Source organism: Trichosurus vulpecula, chromosome 3, assembly GCF_011100635.1.
Source record: "Trichosurus vulpecula isolate mTriVul1 chromosome 3, mTriVul1.pri, whole genome shotgun sequence".
Classification (NCBI taxonomy): domain Eukaryota; kingdom Metazoa; phylum Chordata; class Mammalia; order Diprotodontia; family Phalangeridae; genus Trichosurus; species Trichosurus vulpecula.
The window spans coordinates 181058543-181078283 of NC_050575.1; positions in this window are offsets into that span (position 1 = coordinate 181058543).

Below are 19741 nucleotides of genomic sequence, written 5' to 3' on the forward strand. Positions count from 1 at the left end.
GTGAGAAAGAGGTGGGGTTGAAGCCCAGAGAGACCCTGGAATAAGAGGCACAATAATACAACTGCCCAAATGCAGTATCCGTGTTCCATAGTTTGGAATTTATCCAGGTAATGAAGGCTGGCTGAGTATATCACACAGCACTTTCTCAATCACTACCTGGAATCTTCCATTAAATAAATCAGCTATTAAATTAGTATGAGGCCTATTATGATTTGGAAGTGACCCTGAGCTCTCAAAGACTCCCTAATGATCTATTCAACATTTTCTCCAAGGTTCTACCAAGCCAGAAAGGCTTTCAGTATAGGCCCAGCAACACAATATGTAGCCGTCAATATGTGGCTACCAGTGTAGCTAACTATGTAGTCATGTCACTAGGTAATGGACTATGCGGCTACAGAAATACATGACAACTGTCTACCATAGCATAGAAGAGTTGTGAGCTCTATCCATGGCAATAGTGCCCACAAGTGGCACATATTCCCCAAAACACATACATATATGTGTGGGTACATATTGTGGTTGTGTGGTGTGGGTGTGATTTGTATATAACCATTTGCATATTGTTTCTTCCATTAGACTCTGAATTCCTTGAGACCAAAGATGGGAGTTTTTTGCCCTCCTTTGTATCTTTAGCAGTTAGCAGATTACCTGGCACGTAATAGGTGCTTAATAAATACTAGCTAATTGACTGAAAAATTAGTGAACCCAATGTAGCTTACATTGCAAGCCCCAGAGGGACAGAATACTAACTATCAGGAAAATCCTCCTGTTCTTGTGTCATATTTTAAATAAAAATAGAGAGAGGTGGGAATGAGGAGAAAAATACATACCAGAGAGAGGGGACAACTTTGCAGAGACATAGAAGTGGAGGGTGAAATGCCATGTTTGGGGTACAGCTAGCAGGTCAGTTCGACTAGAACAGAGAATGAGAGGCAGAAGACTTTCAGGCTGAGAATTTTGAATTTTAGCCCTTAGGCAATAGAGAATCATTGAAGAGCCTAGGCTGAGATTCCAAGCCAAGTATTCGGACTGTGCTCTCTTTCCTCTGCATGGCACTGCCTCGAAACGAACACCTGATTTGTACAGGTAAAAGTCGCTTTTTGTGATCATGAGATGTGAAGTAACAGAATTGCTAATCCATTGGGTATCAATGACATTATTTGTAGCATTGCTGTCAGCACAGTTGTACGTAGAGTGATATTCAATTACTACTGATGTTCATCAGCGGCTCTGAAGGAATAGTTCTCAACCCAGCAAAGTGGTTTCCTGCAGACCGTGGGGGCCACCATTTAAAAAAAAAGTATGCCTTTGCAGCTATCTATGGACCTCCATTCTGGGGAGAATGATAATGTCCTTGCAGGAATGCACTAAAGTAAAGCTGATTCAATAACTATGGCTAAGCAAGTAGGGCATTTGAATTCTGCGTTTCCCCCAAATAAGAGGCCATTTCACTCCCCCATCCCTGCCTGTCCCCCTTTCCCACCTCCCCCTTCTTCTCCTCCTCCTACTCCTCAGCGCAGAATACACCTCAGGATTCTGGGACCTGCTGTCTCTCTGGAATGTATTTCTTTCAAAGGCCACTGAGCCTCACATTATGGCTACACGGTGAGAAAAGCAGGGAACAGTAGGAAATGATAGTTTACACAAATGGATGTGGAAATGCATTTTCTCCTGTACTTAGAGAAATAACAGCTTTCAAAAGAGATCTAAATCCTAGCAACAAGCACTTCATAAATGCAAAAGGTCCTTCCCTTTTTTATGTAACAGCTTAAAGAGGCTTCTCTTCTGTGTAAACTCATTTTAAAAATATCCACCCTATCCTATTTGGATGGGCTTCAATTATGTGATCTGGAAAGGAGGTGAATGTCAATTCACTTCTCTGAGTTCTACCCGTGGGTCGATACTGTTAACCAGGATGGCAAGGTGCTGGCTCATCCAGAATTCAAATAATTGAACAGATTTTTTTCATTGTAAACTTAGAAACCAGGTGGCTTGGGATTTTGAGTTGTCAGTGGTAAATAGCTGAACTATGCATTTTCCACAATCTTCCAAGATTATTTGGTTATTAATGATCACAGAATCCCAATAGTCAGGGAGTCTAAATGTTACTTGAAGCAGGGGCTCTATAACAACCCTAAAAAATGATCCTGTAGCCCCAGCTTGAAGAACTCCTGTGATGGTGAACTTAGTACCTCATAAGGCAGTGCATTCCATTTGGGGATAGCTGGAATTGTCAGCAAGTTTTCCTTATGTATTCCTCTTAACCTCCTGGGCTCACTCTCACATTGGAAGGCCAAGTCCCCAGAGGGAAGCTGATCAATTCCCCATTCTTGGTAAGGGAAATTGATCAGCTTCCCTTAGGGACCCTATTGCTCACAAACTCCTATCCAATGTGCTTCCCGTAGTAGCAATCAACTGGTTGACATCTATCAGCTTTAACAAAAGAAAATTCACTGGGAAGGTATAGGGAGAACCAGAGTTATGAAACAATTCACCCAAACCAGGGGATGCACATTCCCCAAGCAATACACAAGGTCCCAAGGAGGATGGGCTCAAATTATTACACAATTGAGGCATACTTGTAGAGAACATGTGGGGCCAAGAGGTACTGTACCACTCCTGGCCCTGGGAATCCTTTTCTCCCTTCAAGGAGGCTGCACCAAGGCTACTTCAGGGAGCTACTTTCTTCCTTAGCTGGGCTGACTCCACCCAGAACTCAATATCCAGGTCAATCCATTGTTGTTCTGGGTCAAGCAGAACCTGCCACTTGTTCCAGGACTCCAGTTGTTGGTGGGACCTCAATTGAGAGATTTCCCAGTCTCATTATTTGAATGTGAAATCCCACTTCAGAATATTCATTCAACTTCACCGAAGATGATGAAAAAGGAAACATGAGAAACAGAGGTACCGTGTGTTCGGGCATACATGTGGGCTACATTGGGGCTTGTCTCTGCCCCTCCCACATCCAGCAAGTCATAGCAGTCACCCTCATTCAAAAGCCACCAAAAGAGAGTAAGAGGTCATCTTTGTAAATTTTTCTCTGTCCTCTCAGTTCTGACACCTCAGACAACTAGAAGATTCTTCATCCCCAAAATACTAGACTCTCAGTCACTCATAACTAGAAATAAGCTCACCAGGCCCGCCATATTAGAACCATGTAGGAAATATTCCATGCCTTGTAGATATATTCCCAGGACATAGATATGCCACATGTGCTCCAAAGACTGGACCCTTATTGTCAAGTCTCTACCATTACACTTATTTTTGTTAGATGGAGAGAGTTTGGCTAATGATTCAAACATGAACACACACACAACACACATCCTTCATCCATTCAGCGGTGGATCTATGATCTGAGTGATGTGGGTATCTGACCTCTCCCCTCATTAGTGACGGTAAGCATTGTGGATCTATATTTTCAATACCTCGATTCCAGTCCTGACTCTGGCCCCTACTCATTTTATGAACTTTGTCAAATCACTTCGTCTATCCAAACTCGAGTTTCCTCTTCCATAAAATGGGAATAATATCTATACCACCTACATCCCAGGGATACACTAAGAAAAATGCTTAATAAAACACCATAAAAATTTGTTTTGTGTGCACACGACCTTGAAAGAAAACTAAAAATTTAGAGGGGATACAATGGAGACACAAGTGAAACAGCATCCCCTTGTCCCTCTCCTTAACTTACCAACATTCTCACATATTCTAAATGTTTCTTGGAAGATGATCTGTTCCCCCTTTTTTGGAATGAGGATCTAAGAGGAAGTAAGGATGAAATAACCCAACTAGAATGAAGCAGCATTCTGCAGTGAACAGAACCCTGGAGAGCTGAGTTCAAATCCCGAGTCAAACACTAATGAACTGAATGATCATGAGCAAACCATCTAACCTCTCCAGATCTCCATTTCCTCGTCTATAAAATGAGGCTAATAACACTTGTGTTACCCTCCTCACTAGATTGTTGTGAGTAAAACACTCTGCAAACTTGAAGGCACTGAGGAAGATATTTTGCAATCCTAAATGTGCTATATAAATATGAGATCTCATTCCTGAAAATCTAGAGGCTTCTTAGGAGAAATGATTAAGCAACCCTCTTAGTAGGTAAATGGGCATCAGCTAATTACCGATGATTGTTTGGGTAAGAGAAATGAAGTAATAAATATCCTCAAGAAAATGTATGACCAGAGAATAAAATGGACTATTCACGTAATGAAAGGCCAAGATAAAATGAAAGGCCAAGATAACATAGAGCTCAGGAGTTGCACTGGGCTCAGAAAACCATTAAGGGTACCAGAGGACAGCCTCAGGCCTCTATCTATGAGCTTTCCTCCAGGACCTTCCTCTCCTATGCTCCAAGAAAAGCATGGGCAGTCTTAGAAATATTTACAGAAAGACAAAGACAGATCATACAAGATAAGAAGGTGAGAAAGGGCTGAAGTGCCCTCATTGATGAGACCATAGAGCTATTAGAACATAATAGTCATATTATGGGAAAACCTGTGGCTGAAATGTCAGAGGCCACTTAAGATATGCTACTCTCCTTCTGAAAACATATCAACACATCAGTTTCCCCATCTGTAAAATGAGAAGGGTGGACTAAATTTTCTCTTCTTCTAATTTCTAGGATATTTTGATTCTTCACTGACCATCTCCCATGTGCCCAGATCTGTGGAAGGTCATTCTCCTCCTGGTCCTACCTCTGACTTTCCATACTTTGAAACCATGCCTCCGCTGCTGTTTCATCCTGGAACTTACTTCAATAGCTGGGGCCTCCCACTGGACATCCAACTGTCCCTGTGGTCTTCTTATCCTGGAATATCCCTCTAGGGCAAGTCCTACCCCCTTCTCCCATTGGTGAGTTCCTCCTGGGGTCTCCATTTACTGAAGGGATCCAGACAAGCCAAGGCTTCATTCCTTTTCTAACCCTATTCCTGTCTTCAGAGCCAGGTCCCTAATGAAATGTCTTCATCTCTTCCTTACCATCACTCTCTTTGGTGTTGTTATCTTTCCGAATAAGAACGTAAGCCCCTTGAGGGCAGGAAATTTTTTTAGCTTATATTTGCATTTACAGCACTTAGCTCAGTGCCCAGCACATGGTATTCAATTAATAAATACTTATTTCCTTTCTTCCTCCTTTCCTTCCTTCTTTACTTCCTTCTGGGGAATCTAGATGGCTCAATGAATAAAGCACTGGACCTGGAGTCAGGAAGACATGAGTTCAAAACTAGCCTCAAACACTTTTTAGTTGTGTGACCCTGAGAAGTTATTTGACCTTTGTTTCAGTTTGCTCAACTACAAAATGAGGTTAATAATGCCTACATCCCAGGTTTGTGAGGGTCCAATGAGATATTTGTAAAACACTTAGCATAGTGCCTAGCACACAGTACACACTTTGAAATGCTGTGCCTTCTTGCCCCTCCTAACACCCCTCTGGTCAGCTACAATGTAGGGAAAATAGCCGCTGCTATCATGGGGCTTACAATTGTAGAGAGAAAACTCAAATTTGTGAAACCGTTAGAGAATAGCTCAAAGAATACTGTGTTTCACCACATAATCGTCACCAAAAATTTTTGTGAAGCTTTTTTTAAAAAAAAAATTGTGCCAGTATTACTTAAAAATCATTTATTACTAAACTATCTTTGGTGCAAGATTAGGATGCATGGAATACTAATAAATATATGTTAAAATTGGGAAGGTGCAAGTCTTGCCATATCTCATGATTTACTCACGGCAACTTTGCCTGCCCACTTACCCTCCTTGTGCTTACATCTCTTCATTGGGTTGAGTGACAATACTGTTAGTACTGCAGTTCTCTAAACAAACCAAGCTTTCAGAAATATACTGACAATGCCAGTGTGCTGAAAATTCTAGTCTAGCAGCTCACGATGTGCAAGAGATAAATGCGTATCAATATGCCACTAGTGAATACATTGCTGTTCTGTTTACCTTTCAAGAGGTGTGGTGAACAGAATTATACTACCCAACAATCATACAATGAAATGTTATAAACCAAGTTTTAGACTGGGAGAAAAACAGGGTGCAATGACTATGTGGTGGCAACAATTATGTAGGGTAGGAAGGTCTAGTTTGGATAATCTGAGAAATTCAGGAAACAAAATTAGGGAAGGGATTGATCAGTGGGGACTAGAATCATTGGAGGATTCCAAAGAATAGCAAAGGTAAGAGGAACTTCAGCAGGCATCTAGTTCAACCCACACCTGAAAAAAATTCTCTCTATAATATACTCAAGAAGTGATAATCCAGATCTTGCTTAAAGACTTCTGATGAGGGGGAACTTACAGAGGCAGACCATTTCACTTTGAGATAGCTCTAATTATTCAAAGTTGTTTGTTTGTTTGTTTTTTCCTGACACTAAATCCAAATTTTTGTCTGGCACTTCTATTTGTTGTTCTTAGCTCTGCCTGCTACAATCAAGAACGGCAAGCTTAATTTTTCCCCTATGTACTTGAGCCTACATCTTCTTTTCTACAATCTAAACATCCCCAGTCTTTGTATAGCATGACCTTTGGGTCCTTCATCACCCAGGTCATCCTCTTCTGAAAACTTTCCAGCTTGTCAATTTTCTTCCTAAAGCATGGTGCCCAAAATATGGGTGTCAAGATTATGTCAAAGACTATGTCTAATGACTCATGTAAACATAATACATTATCTGGGGCACAAGATGTAGAAGCTATAGGAGACTGAGCTACACTGACACCATACATGCACTGGGTGTGCTATTCTGGATTAAATCCTTAATATTTGTGTAAGTTTATTTTCCTTTGCCACTTTCTCCTAAAATTCAAGTGCCACAAAAACTCTGGTTAATCAAGGATACTGGCTATTTGAGATTCTAGTTAAATGAATTTCTGCTGTTCTTGGACTGTATGACAGCTCTCACATCAGAATTAGAGAGAAACAAGAGAATGGCTGCTAGAGAACACGCTGCCACTCCAACCGGGTATCGTTAAGCCCCATCAGAACTTCATAATCACGGTGTTTAATTAAACAACATGGGCATGCTGCTATGCATTAATAATGAGGCCTGGCACTTTCACATGTCAAGCTAAATACAGTTTTAAATTAATAATGTCGCACCACAGCATTAGTGCAAAACTGAAATCTTATTAACAACTTAATAAAATCTCTTATTTGCTGAACTTCCAGCTAAGGGAAAACTAGAGCTTGGTTTCCTCTGGGATTGCCCTGGAAGAAAGGGGCCTCCATCTCGCAGTCTGTCCATATTTCTCTGAATTTTAGCAGGACCCTGGAGAAGTAATTGCTGATATCAGTGGCTTCCTCCCCATGCTCCCTCAAAGTTTATATGCAATGAGGCACTTGGGCCCCTTTCAAATAGCATGGGACCACCTGCTCTAACAGGTTCCAGTGGGGTTATTTAAAGAAATAGCAATCACTCATATTTATAACTCACTTTACAGCACACAATATGCTTTCTTCATAATAGCTGTCTTGGTTGGCAAGTGAGCACAAACCCACAAAGACCACTATATCTAGCCTGTCTGACCAGATCATGTTTCATGTTCCATTCAGATGTCCACCTAGATCATCTTTTCATTTGCCCTGTTACTGCCCATGTTCTACACCCCACTCCACCCCCAATTCCCATTGCTCATCTTGCTTTAGGCACAACAATCAATTCCATACAAATATTGCTCTTGGAAAAGGCATGGCAACTGGCGGTCCTATGGATCAATTTACCATCACTGCTACTCCTCAGACCAAAACTCCTTTTTCCTGACCACCGAATCCTCTATGTGTTGTCTCCTTCATTTAGAATGTAAACTCCTTAAGGGAAAGGACTATCCCACTTTTGAATTTGAATTTCCAGCACTGGCAAAATGTCTGACAAAGAGTAAGTGCATAATACTTCTTGTTCATTCATTCAAAAGCCTTGTGACATAGAGGGTGGACCCATTATTATACTATTTTATAACAAAGAAAACTGAGATTTAGAGAGTTGAAGTGACATCCCAAATCCCACAGACAGAAATTGGCAGAGCCAGAACTCAAACTCAGGCCTTCTAAGCACAAGTACAGTGTCCTTCCTATATTATGCCATGCTGCCTAACTATCAGAATATTTGCAATCCTCAGTTCACAATGACAATGCAAGGGAACTGAGAAACTGATAATCCAGAACAGCAAATAATATAAACCTCATTTGGCTGGAAACATTCCATTCTGGTCAACACATTTTGGAAAGGACATGAATAACCTGGACAGTGTCCAAAAGAAGGCAGCAAGGTTGGTAAAGGACCCCAAGTTCATGCTCCTTGAATGTGAAGGAGCAAATAAAAAAAGCATTTATTAAGTGCTTGTATGTACTAAAGGCAGGAAATACAAACACAAGAAAGAGACATTCTCTGTCCTCAATAAGTTGACATTCTACCAGGGGGAGACTACGTATATAGGAGGATGGTGACAGGGTGTTTGGGGCTGAAAAGTCACAGGGATGGTGAATGAAGCCATAGGGAAATTAATTGACATGCTCTTCGGGAAGCAGTAGTAAAATTTGTTTAATTACTATTCCCAAAGGATCAATAGAAGGAACTGAAAATGTTTAGACTGGTGAAGAGAAGATTTAAAGGAGGCATGACAGCGGTCTTCAAGTATTTGAGGGGATATCACATGGAAAAGGCATTAAACTTTTTTGTTGCCCCAAGGGACAGAATCAGGAACAATGAGTAGAAATTGCAAAGAGGCAAATTTAGGCTTGATGTAAAGAAAAACTTCCCAACAATTAGAGCTTTCCGAAGTGGAACAGACTGCTTCGGAAAGTTGTGGGTTCCTACTCACAAGAAGCCTTCTAGCAGAGTTTGCATAACCATTTGTCAGGTATGTTGGAGAGGGCATTCTTGTACAGATATGGGTTCAGCCAGATGGCTTCTGAGGTTTTTTCCAATTGAGATTCTGTGAAATACATATTACATATGTATATTTATAACATGCATGTTATATTGATATGTATATCCATATCCATATACAGTATATTTCCTATAGTTTTATGTGTAAGTTATCACTATAGAATGTCAAAGAACTGTGATTTTTGCCTAGGTTAGGATTCCCTCCAGTCGTGCAAATCACAATCCTTCTATGCCTAACGAGACAGTTTAATGAGTTATGTTAGCCAAAAAAAGTCTTTGCCAAATGGTAGACAATTTTCTGATGGTCCTTTTCAAACATAACTGACTAGTCATAGGACAATACCTATTGTCCATCACTAGACCCTTTCTAGTTTGTAGGACTGAATGTCAAAGCATATCTTCCACTGGCATAACCTTTGAAAAACCAGGGCTACCTTCACAGCACAATGAGGCATTGGAATGGGGCATTCGTGGTGGGGACAGACTGTGTAGATAGATGGGTAGATAAATAGATAGATTGGTAGATAGATAGATAGATAGATAGATAGATAGATAGATGAGTTGGTGGATGGGTAGATGGATGGGTGTCTGGGTGGATGGATGGGTTCGATAAATAGATGATAGACTAGAGAGAAAGAAATTATACACACATGCACACACATATAATGCATATATGTAAGGGAAGTGGGATTTTGACTCTTGTCTCTAGAATTAAATATAAAATCCTTTGTGTTTTAACAGAAAAACTTCATAACCTGCCTCTCTTACTCTTCCAGTTTTCTTATTCCTTACTCTCCTCCGTGTACTCTATGATCCAATGACTGGACTTCTTGTCATTTCTTGAACAAAATAGTCAATCTATCAACTCCATGAATTTTCTTTGTTATTTTTTCAATTAACAAACATTTATTTTCTCTCCTCACATCACTGAAGAAAGAAAAGAGAGAAACAAAATCATTGTAAGAAATACACATAGTCAAGCCAAAGAAATTCCCATGTTTGTCATGTAAACATGTATGTTTCACTCAGCATTTTGAGTCCACCACCTCTCTGTCAGAAGGTGGTTAGCATCCTTTATCATCACTCTTTAGGAACAGTTTGATCATTGTATTGATTAGAATTACTACAACTTTCAAAGTTGTTTGACTTTACAATGTTGTTACTATTTTATAAATTATTCTCCCTTCACTGCATCAATTCATAAAAGCTTAATTATGATGCAATGTTTCATTATATGAATATGACATAATGTGTTCAGCTATTCCCCAACTGAGTACACCTTTAGTTTTCTGTTCTTTGACACTACAAAAGACACGATAAAAATATTTTTGTACATATGGATGCTTTTCCTCTTTCTCTGATCTCTTCCGAGTCTAGGTTTAGTAGTGGCATCAAAGAACATGCAGCTTAGTAACATTTGGGCCATAGTTTCAATTGGTTAGATGGTACCATCCAACCATAGTAATGGTGCACTAATGGGCCTCTTTTCCCATGTCCCTCCAACATTTATCATTTCCCTTTTTTAACCACCTTCGTCAATCTGATGGGTATAAGGTAGAACTCCAGAGTTGCTTTAATTTGAATTTTTCTAATTCTTAGTGATTTTGAGGCCTTTGTTTGTATGGCTCTTAATAGCTTGGATTTCTTACCTTGAAAATTGCCTGTTCATATCCTTTGACCACTCATTAATTGGTAAATAACTCTTATTCTTATAAATTTAAATCTATTGCTTATATATTTTGAGGCTTTTATCAGGAAATTTTTTTTGCAAATATTTTTCCCAGTTTACCATGTCCTTACAAATCTTAGCTGCATTCAACTTTGTAACTTATTTTTTATTGATGAAAATATGCCTTCTCTCCCTTTCACCTCCACCACTATTGACACAAAAGCCTAGTCAAGCAAAACAAATTCTTGCACTGGTCATGTGAAAAAAAGTCCTCATCTGCACCCTGAATCCATCACTTCTCTATCAGGAAGTAGGTAGCAAGTTCCATCATGAGTCTACTAGGTTGGTCACTGCTGTTGATCAGTTTCCCATCCCCTCTTTATAATGAAGAGAGTAGTGAGAGTGAAATGTGCTCAATACCAGTTCTCTAGCTCTGATGCAATCTGATTCTGCTTTCCTGTTCCTCTTCTCTTTCCCTCACCCAGAACTCAGTGTGGTTACAATCCGTTTTGCTTAGGACTAATCCCTTGCTTAGTCTACCCTCACTCTCATTCCTTCCTCTCCATTCTCTCCTTACTTTCTGCTTCCCTGTTGAACAAAATGTATTTCTGCACCCAGCTATGTGTATTTTTTTCCTTCCTTTGTCCAATTCAAAAGAAAGTGAGGATCAAATGTCACCTATTCCCTCCACCCTTCCTCCTTGCTTGTATAGTTTTTCACTTGTACAACCAAATTATGTGAGATAATTTTCCCCACCCTTCTCCCTTTTTCTTCCCTAGTATAAGTCATTTATCCTCCATTTCCTTTCTTCTCTTAAAATCATAAGAGTTTAAAAACCAGTTCCAGGCCCTCTGTCTTATTAGACACTCTCTACGATCCTGATGATAATAGTGCTCTGAGGGAACATGTCTCATCTCCCTATGTTAGAAAGTTAAAAGTTCATTATTGTTTACACCCTCATGACTGTTGATTCATGTTTACCATTTTGTGATTTCCTTAACTCTTATGTTTGTATTTCAACATTTCTACACATACCTGGTCTTTTTATAATGAATGCTTGGAAGTCATCTATTTCATTGTAAGTCCATTTTTCTCCTGTAGGATTATACTCAGTTTGCTAGGTAAATTAGTCTTGGTTTTAAGAGTATATGTTTTGTCTTCTGGAATATCACATTCAAAGCTCTACTCTCCTTTATAGTGGCTGCTGCCAAATCTTAGGCGATCCTGATTGTGTACTAAGTACTTGAATTCGTTCTTTCTGCCTGCTTGCAGTTTCTTTGACATGGCAGTTGTGGATTTTGACTATATTGTTGCTAAGTGACCAGTGGACTCTATAGTCCCATTTTTTTCCTCTAAGAGATATGGGCAGTTTTCTTTTATTGTTTCTTAAAACATTATGTCTAATATTATTTTTGTTCATGACTTTTAGGAAGTCTGGTGATTCTTAAATTCTCTCTCTTTGATCTTTAATAGGTAACAAATCTGAGATTTAAACACAGAACCTCTAACTCTGTGTAGTTAGGGGGTACAGTGGACAAGGACACTGGGCTTGGGATCAGGAAGACTCATATTCATGAGCTCAAATCTAGTCTCAGACACCTACTAGCTGTGTGACCCTGGGCAAGTCAGTTCACCCTGTTTGCCTCAGTTCCTCATGTGTAAAATGAGCTGGAGAAGGAAATAGCAAATGATTCATATATCTTTTCCAAGAAAACTTAAAAAAAGGAGAGGGGTATCACGAAGAGTTGTACATGACTGAAACAACTGAACAACACATCTAACTCCAAATTCAATGGCCTTTCCACCACATGACAATGAATGAAGCCAAAAACCAACAGAGGACTCTTTAGATGAATTAAGCTGATAATGAGACAATCTGTTGGTTTTTGTGACACTGCTCTCCCTTGGTTCTCCTCCTACCCATCTGACCACTTCTCATTAGTCTTCTTTCCTGGGTCTTTATCTAGGTCATATCCACTCACAATGAGTATTTGCCAAGGCTCTGTTCTGAGCCCCCTTCTTTTCTGCCTCTATACTATCTCTCTTGGTTATCTCATTAGCTCCCATGGATTCAAATATTATCTCTATGCAGATGACTATCAGATACATCTATCTAACTAGCCCTAACCTCTTTCCTGAACTCTAGTCTTGCATCACTAATAGCCGCATGGATATCTTTAACTGGGTGTCCCATAGATACCTCAAAGTCAGCATGTCCAAAACAAACTCATTTCTTCTTCCCCCTACCCTAAACCCACTCTTATTCCCAACTTCCCTATTACTGACAAGGACACAACTATCCTCCAAGTCACACAGGCTTACAACCTCAGTGTCTTCTTGAACTCCTCACTTGCACTCACCCTACACATCTAATCTAATGCCATCTTATTTCTGTCTTCACAATATCTCTCCTACAGGTGCTCTTCTCTCCACACAGCTGACCTTCTGTTGCAGGCCCTCAACACCTCATCCTTGGACTATTGTAATAGTTTTCTAGTCATTTTCCTGCCTCAAGTCTCTCCCCATTCCCCATCCTCTCCTCAAATGTCTAACTGATCTTCCTAAAGAGCACCTCTGACCTTGTATAGTCTCCCCAACTCAATAAACTCCAGCAGCTCCTCATTACCCCCAGAGTTAAATATAAAATCTCCCGTTTGACTTTTAAAGCCATTTACAAACTGGCCCCTCCCTACCTCACTAGTCTTCTCACACATTACTATCCACCACTAACATCCAGCTACCCTGGCTATTCCTCACACATGATATATCATCTTTCACCTTTCTGCCTTTTCACTGGTTGTCCCCTAAGCCTGGAATGCTTTCACTCTACCACCTTCAAGACTCAACTCAAATCCCACCTTCTTCAGGAGGCCTTTCCCATTGACCCTCCCTTCCACTCACAACTGTTAGTACCTTCCTTCTGAGATTATCTCCTATTTTCACTACATGTAAGTTATAGTGCAATTCTTCACATATTTTCTCCTTCCTTGAGGGTAGAGATCATGTATATATATACACAAATATCCCAGCATTTAGCACAGTGCCTGACACATAATAAATAATAAATATTTGCTCATTGATTGACTTACTCTTGGCTAGAGGCTTCCAATAACAATCAAGCCTATTATTGATATTTAATTCATATTCCTTCCTAGAATGCCCTTCCTCACCTCTCTCTGTCTTCATCTTACCATTCTTAAAGACTAAGCTCAAGTCCTATTTCCTCCAAGAAGTCTTCCCTAGTGATCCCTCCCTCTTCTGAACTATTACACCATTTGGAAAAATGTAAGACATTCTATTATTAAGTCCTAAGTGGTTTGATTGAGGCAGTAATGAATTTACAATGTGAAGTCTGGCCAATCACTTTTAGAAGTCATTGTGGATCTTCCCACTGGATATTCCTCACAAGAATCCAAATCATTCATCTCAGAAAGCAGCACCAAGCCGCAAATTTAATCAAACATCTTTAGTCTTCTCAACATATAGCTAATGGGCCATCTACTCTCTATAACTATACAATCAAAAATCATGAACAGAGCTTACTTCCCTATAAGCTCATCAAGATGATCTCCTTTAACAACCCTTGAGCCCATGTCACATGAAGATGAGCTGAAGGAACATGGAATCTGTAGAGATTAGAGAAGATTGGGGGAGGAGGGATGCTGGGGACATTAAAGCTAGATTCAGGTATTAGAAAGTCCTGGAGGTAAGAGGGAGTCATTGAAGTTTATCATGTATACAGGTGACATGGTCAGACCTATGATTTTGGTAAATTCCTTTGGCCAATGAGTAAAGATCAGAATGAAGTGGAAAGAGACTCAAGGTAGGGAAAAAATTTGAGAGGCTGTTGCAATGGTCTAGGTTGGCTGCAAGGTGAGGAATTTTTCAGCTACAACAGCTTTAGGAGACTGTCTACTCAGGTTGTAGGAGGGATGCCATCTGTACTGGTAAAGAGAGTACTCACATACCAGGATCCTTGAATCCACAAGTTCTAGAAATTTTGAAGAAAGTGTTAATGATATCAAGTCAAGAGCTCTTCATTAGAACTTTAGCTCTGTCCATAGAGTAGGCAGGGTGTCAGGCAGGCAAGACCCAGGAGCTCTTAGATAAAATAGTGACAGCCAAGGTATAATGGAAAGAACACTGAATTTGTCCAGAAGATCTAGATTTGAAAACTGTCTCTGTTAGTTGTTATTTATATGTTGGGGCAGGTCTTAATTTCTCTTCCTCAGTAAAACAAAGGGGTTGGACTAGAAGATCTCTAATTTCTCCCCCAGCTTTAAATTCTGTGATCATGGAGTTCTCACCATTTTACATTTGTTTCCTAAGATCCCTTCCAATTCCAAGACTCTTCTCTCCCTTTCACCATTCTCAGAGTCCCTAAACCCCTCTATCTCCCTTACTGTTTAATTATCTCATTCCTTTCTTCTGCCCTTATACCCTATTTTCTTCTTCTCCCCTTCTCATACCTCATACCTCCCTCCCTTTCTCCCCTTTCACCCATTTTGGCTTCTTCCTCCCTTGTTCTTACCTCCTCCTTCCTTTGCTTACATTTTCTCTCCTCTCCCCCTTGCCCTCTTTCCTCTATCCTTTCCCTATTCTTTCCCCCTTTCTCACTGAGTAGTTGTATATAAGCCTTAAAGCATTCTAGATAGGTTATTGTTACTATAATTATGATCTAAACTCCTTGAAGATAGGCACTACCTCTTTTTCCCTTGTCTGTCCAATGCCAAATAGTGCCTGACTATAAATACTTGTGCACTGATTGTCTCCTCAACAAGGCTGGGCACTGCCCTGAATAAATACTCATTCACTGACTGCCTGACACCTTTCCTACAGGGTCAGATGCACACAGAAATCAGGCTATGGGTGCTCTGTCTCTCTGTCTCTGTTTCTCTCTTCCTCCTTCTCTCTCTCTCTCTCTCTGTTTTGCTTTCTCTGTCTCTGTCTCGCACGCACTTTAGGCTACTAAGAGGGTATCTCCCAATCAGCTCATGTAAGTGCTTTGTTCACAACATGTCATGAGGTACTGGAGGTTCTTTTAATTCATAGGATCCTAGATTTAAGACTAGAAAGGACCCAGGGGTTATTGAATCCAATCCGCTCATCTTCTTATTTTAAGATGAGGAAGCTGAGGGCCAGAGAGGTCAAGTGGCTAGCCCAAGGTCACACAGAACCTAAGCCCCCTAACTCCAGTTGCGTGTGTCTTTGCACTGCTCCATGGAAAGCTGTATCTCCTCCAGACTGACAGTGCTATTGAGAAATGGAAGATTGTGTGTTACAGTGAAAAGAGAGCAGTGGTTTGGAGACAGAATCTGGGTCGTGAATCTTCTTTGGGCCTCAGCGCCTTCATTTGTAAAGTGAGGAGTTTGGACAGCATGCCTTTAGAGGTCACTTCTCTAAATCTATGTCCCTATTATATACAAATCATTGAATGCCCGTTTCTGTCCTATCTTACCATTTTGAATAATAAATAACTGGCCCACCTAACAGACCTAGCCAATGTGGAAGGAGTGATTTTTCTAAGTCCAGGTGAATCCTCACCCATCAATCTGCCCTTGACCTGAGAAAAGTTGAGACCAAAATCAGTTAATGTCTCAGCATAGCACTTGAGTTGCTATATCTTGATCATAAAATTTAGATCAACAAACTTGCTCCTAACATATGCCATTAATTTGCTTTTTAATTGTGCAGTAAGCAGCTGCCTAGGGACCAGGAATATCTCTTTTTTTAATTTTCTATGTATTAATATTTAATCTCAACCGAGTATAAAATCATTTGTGCAATAACACAGGAAGCACAGGAATAGAAATCAATAGCCAGGCTCACAACACATACTCAATCCGCTGTTAATCCATTCTCAGCTGTTCCCTTGTCATGCCTGCTCAAAGACTTCAGGCCTCTGAGAGACATCACTCATCAAGGGCCTCCAGGTACAGAAGCAGGTTAGACATTTCCCTCCCTTAAAGAAAATCCACTCAGGAGAACCTAATGAAAGCCTCACCACAAGGTTTACCTTCACGGGCTTCTGGAACCTTTTCTTCACTCTCCATTGCCCAATGCCCTGCACTCTCTTATCACTCCCTAATATCAAACTTGTTCTCAGGAAAAGCACTGTCCCCAGTCTCTTAGGCCCACGGGAGAAAGCAGAACACAGAGGAAAGAGCCAGACCCAAAGATCTGGGCTAGAACCCCCACTCTGCTGCTCTTGCCATGAGACTTTGGACAGGTTACTTCATATGAAGTCAGAACCTTGGCTTCAATCACAGGACAGGCGAAGTGTGGGCTTGGCAAGACCCAGAAGGTCACAGACAGGAGGGAGACAACAAAATATAAAGGAAAGAATTTTGTGTTTATGCAGAAGACCTAGGTTTGGCTCTTGTCTTTGCTGCTTATTCATTGTGTGACCTAGAACAACTCTTAATCTTTTTAGGTCTTAGTTTCCTCCTCCGTCAAAAGAGGAAGTTGGACTAGATGATTTCTGATGCCTCCTAGAACCACATTGGATGATTCAAATTCCAAGGATGAGTACATCAGTGGGCCTCTTCTCTCTGTGGTTCTTGCATAGCGGGGAGGCTATAAAGTCCAACCTCCATCATTTGGCAGATGATTTGGCAGATTTTCTTTACAATATAATGTCATTCTGAGAAAGGTTAAGGTTAAGGTTAGAGGCAGAATTTGAACTGAAGTCTTCTTTAAGCGTAAACCCTTTTTGCTGATCTCTGAGCCACCCAGCTAAGGCGTAGAATGAAAAGCATTTCTGGCATTGGATGAGGTAGGCAGTGAAAACAAACTTGAGCCTGAGACACTAAGGCTCTCGCTGCTCTGAAAGAGAGCTCCCAAATTTTGACACATTTTCCTTCCCAACCCTGTCTCTCAATTCTTACAGAAAAGCCAAGCTGCACCGGGGTTTTACAGCAGACATCTCCATTCAAGGTAACCTAGAGCAAGAGCCAGCAGAGGGCAGCAAAGACAAGACGCCCAGGGGAACAAGCTGCTCCCTCCAGACTGCAACCCAAGACAAAACAAATTTACTCTATTTCAGACTGACACTCAAGAAGCATCTACCCTATTTGGTGCAAAGAACAGCCGTTCAACACTCACCTTTCTCTGGGTAAACTCCTTTCCTAAATCAACCCAAAGCCTGAAGCAGAGCAAGTCACTTGCTCTCTCTCCTCCAAGAAGTGGTAGTCACAGCAAATGCTCAAAACCTGTTTTTTTGCTGCCACCTAATGTCCAGAAGAGGAAGTTTGCTCAAAATGAAGCAGTTCAGAATAGCTACCTTTATGATTTTTTTTTTCCAAATCTGTGATTTCATTGATGTACAAAGCTCTCCATTGGTGTAGAGAATTCCCAGAGAGGAGCCTCTCTCCATCAATGCAGATGGGTAACTCTTATATAACTTACAGTCTTAATGAACTACCTGAGGCATTAGGAGGTTACCTTGACTTTCCCCAGACTATGCAAGTAGAATGAGTCAGAGGAAGGACTTGAACTCAGGTCTTCCTGACTCCGTCTGCCACTCTATCTATTGCATCAGGTTGTGTCTGCTAAAAATAAAATGTAAGAAATGCTCCAATCCTCATTTACCCAGGCATCTTAGGGTCCCTTTAACAGTGAGTTAATCAGTAAGATGGCTTGTGGAAAAACTTGGTGGTTCCTATTTCCCTAACAAATATTTGTTGAATTGAATTGCTTACCACCCTCTCCTGCCCCACGTAGAAACCCAGGGGACTGTGCTGCCGTGGAAAGAAGAGGAAGTTAGAAATGCTGGGTTCAATTTCTGGCTCTGCGACCTCTGTGACCTTGGATAAGTTATTTAACCTCTGGGCCTTAGCTCCTCATCTACAAAATAAGGGAGTTGGATTTGATGGCCCCTAAGTTTCCTCTAAATCCAGGATTCTTAACCAGGGGTCTGTGAACTTTTAATATTTTGATAATTGCATTCTAATACAACTTGTTTCCTTTGTCATCCTATAGATTTTATTTTGTGCATTTAAAAGCCTTACTCTGAGGAGTCCAGGGGCTAGATAGAGGTCCATAGCAAAAAAGAAAGAGAGAGAGAGAGAGAGAGAGAGAGAGAGAGAGAGGGAAGGAAGGAAGGAAGGAAGGAAGGAAGGAAGGAAGAAAGAAAGAAAGAAAGAAAGAAAGAAAGAAAGTAAGAAAGAGAGGGAGGGAGGGAGGGAAAAAAGCAAAGGAGCCCTAAGCTAAATATAAAATTGTATAATCTCAGAATTCAAAGGGACTTTGTTGGAAGGTCATCTAATCCGTGAACTCTAAGGTCTAGCAAGGTCTGTTCACTGTCACTATCTCCCACTCTTTGAAATACACATTCAATTAGTTACACTTTCTCTTCTTTTGCTTATGTTTCTGCTTCACCTGCAATGCCCTATTTATTCTTCAAGGCCCCCCTTAATTCCCACCACAAAGTCAGCCTTGGATATTCTAGCCAACGGTAATATCCCCTCCTTCTAGACCTCTTATCATGCTCACAGGCACACATTTTTAACTTTGGATTATATTTACCTCTCTGAAAATCTTCCTCTGACACTTCACAATGCCTTGAAGTTATTCTGGGCTCTTGAAGCCAACAGTATACAAGCCTACCAAGATGGAACATATCTTCTATATATCTGATTATTTACATGTTATATCCCCTATTAGAACTTGAGCTTCTTGAGGACATGGATTATTTTTGCCTTTCTTTGCATCCTAGTAGTTATTGATTGACTAACCAGCTAAGGTGACAGACTAAGATCTATCACCAGAAGACTGGCCATGCGGTGATAAATAGTCCGGATGTAGCGCTTCGTAAAGACCATCTATAGGGCGTCTGTGTAAATAGAAAGCACAACAGGACTAATGAAATCATAGATCTTTTTAAAGTATTTTTAAATTAATTTTTAAATTTGTTTTATATCGACTGAATTTTCCCTCCTATCTCGCCCTCTCCTCTACTTTTGGATATCATCTCATTTAAAAAAAACAAATGAAGGAAGAAAAGAAAAAATTATCAGAACCAATCAATCCCTCAAAAAAATCTGACAATATATGCAATGTTCCATAAAAATGGTTCCGTAAAAATGTCTACAAAGGAGTAGAGTGGCAGTATTTTCTTGCATTTCATCTTTGGGGTGAAGTAGTTTCTTTGTATTTTTACAACCTTCATTTTTTTATTATTT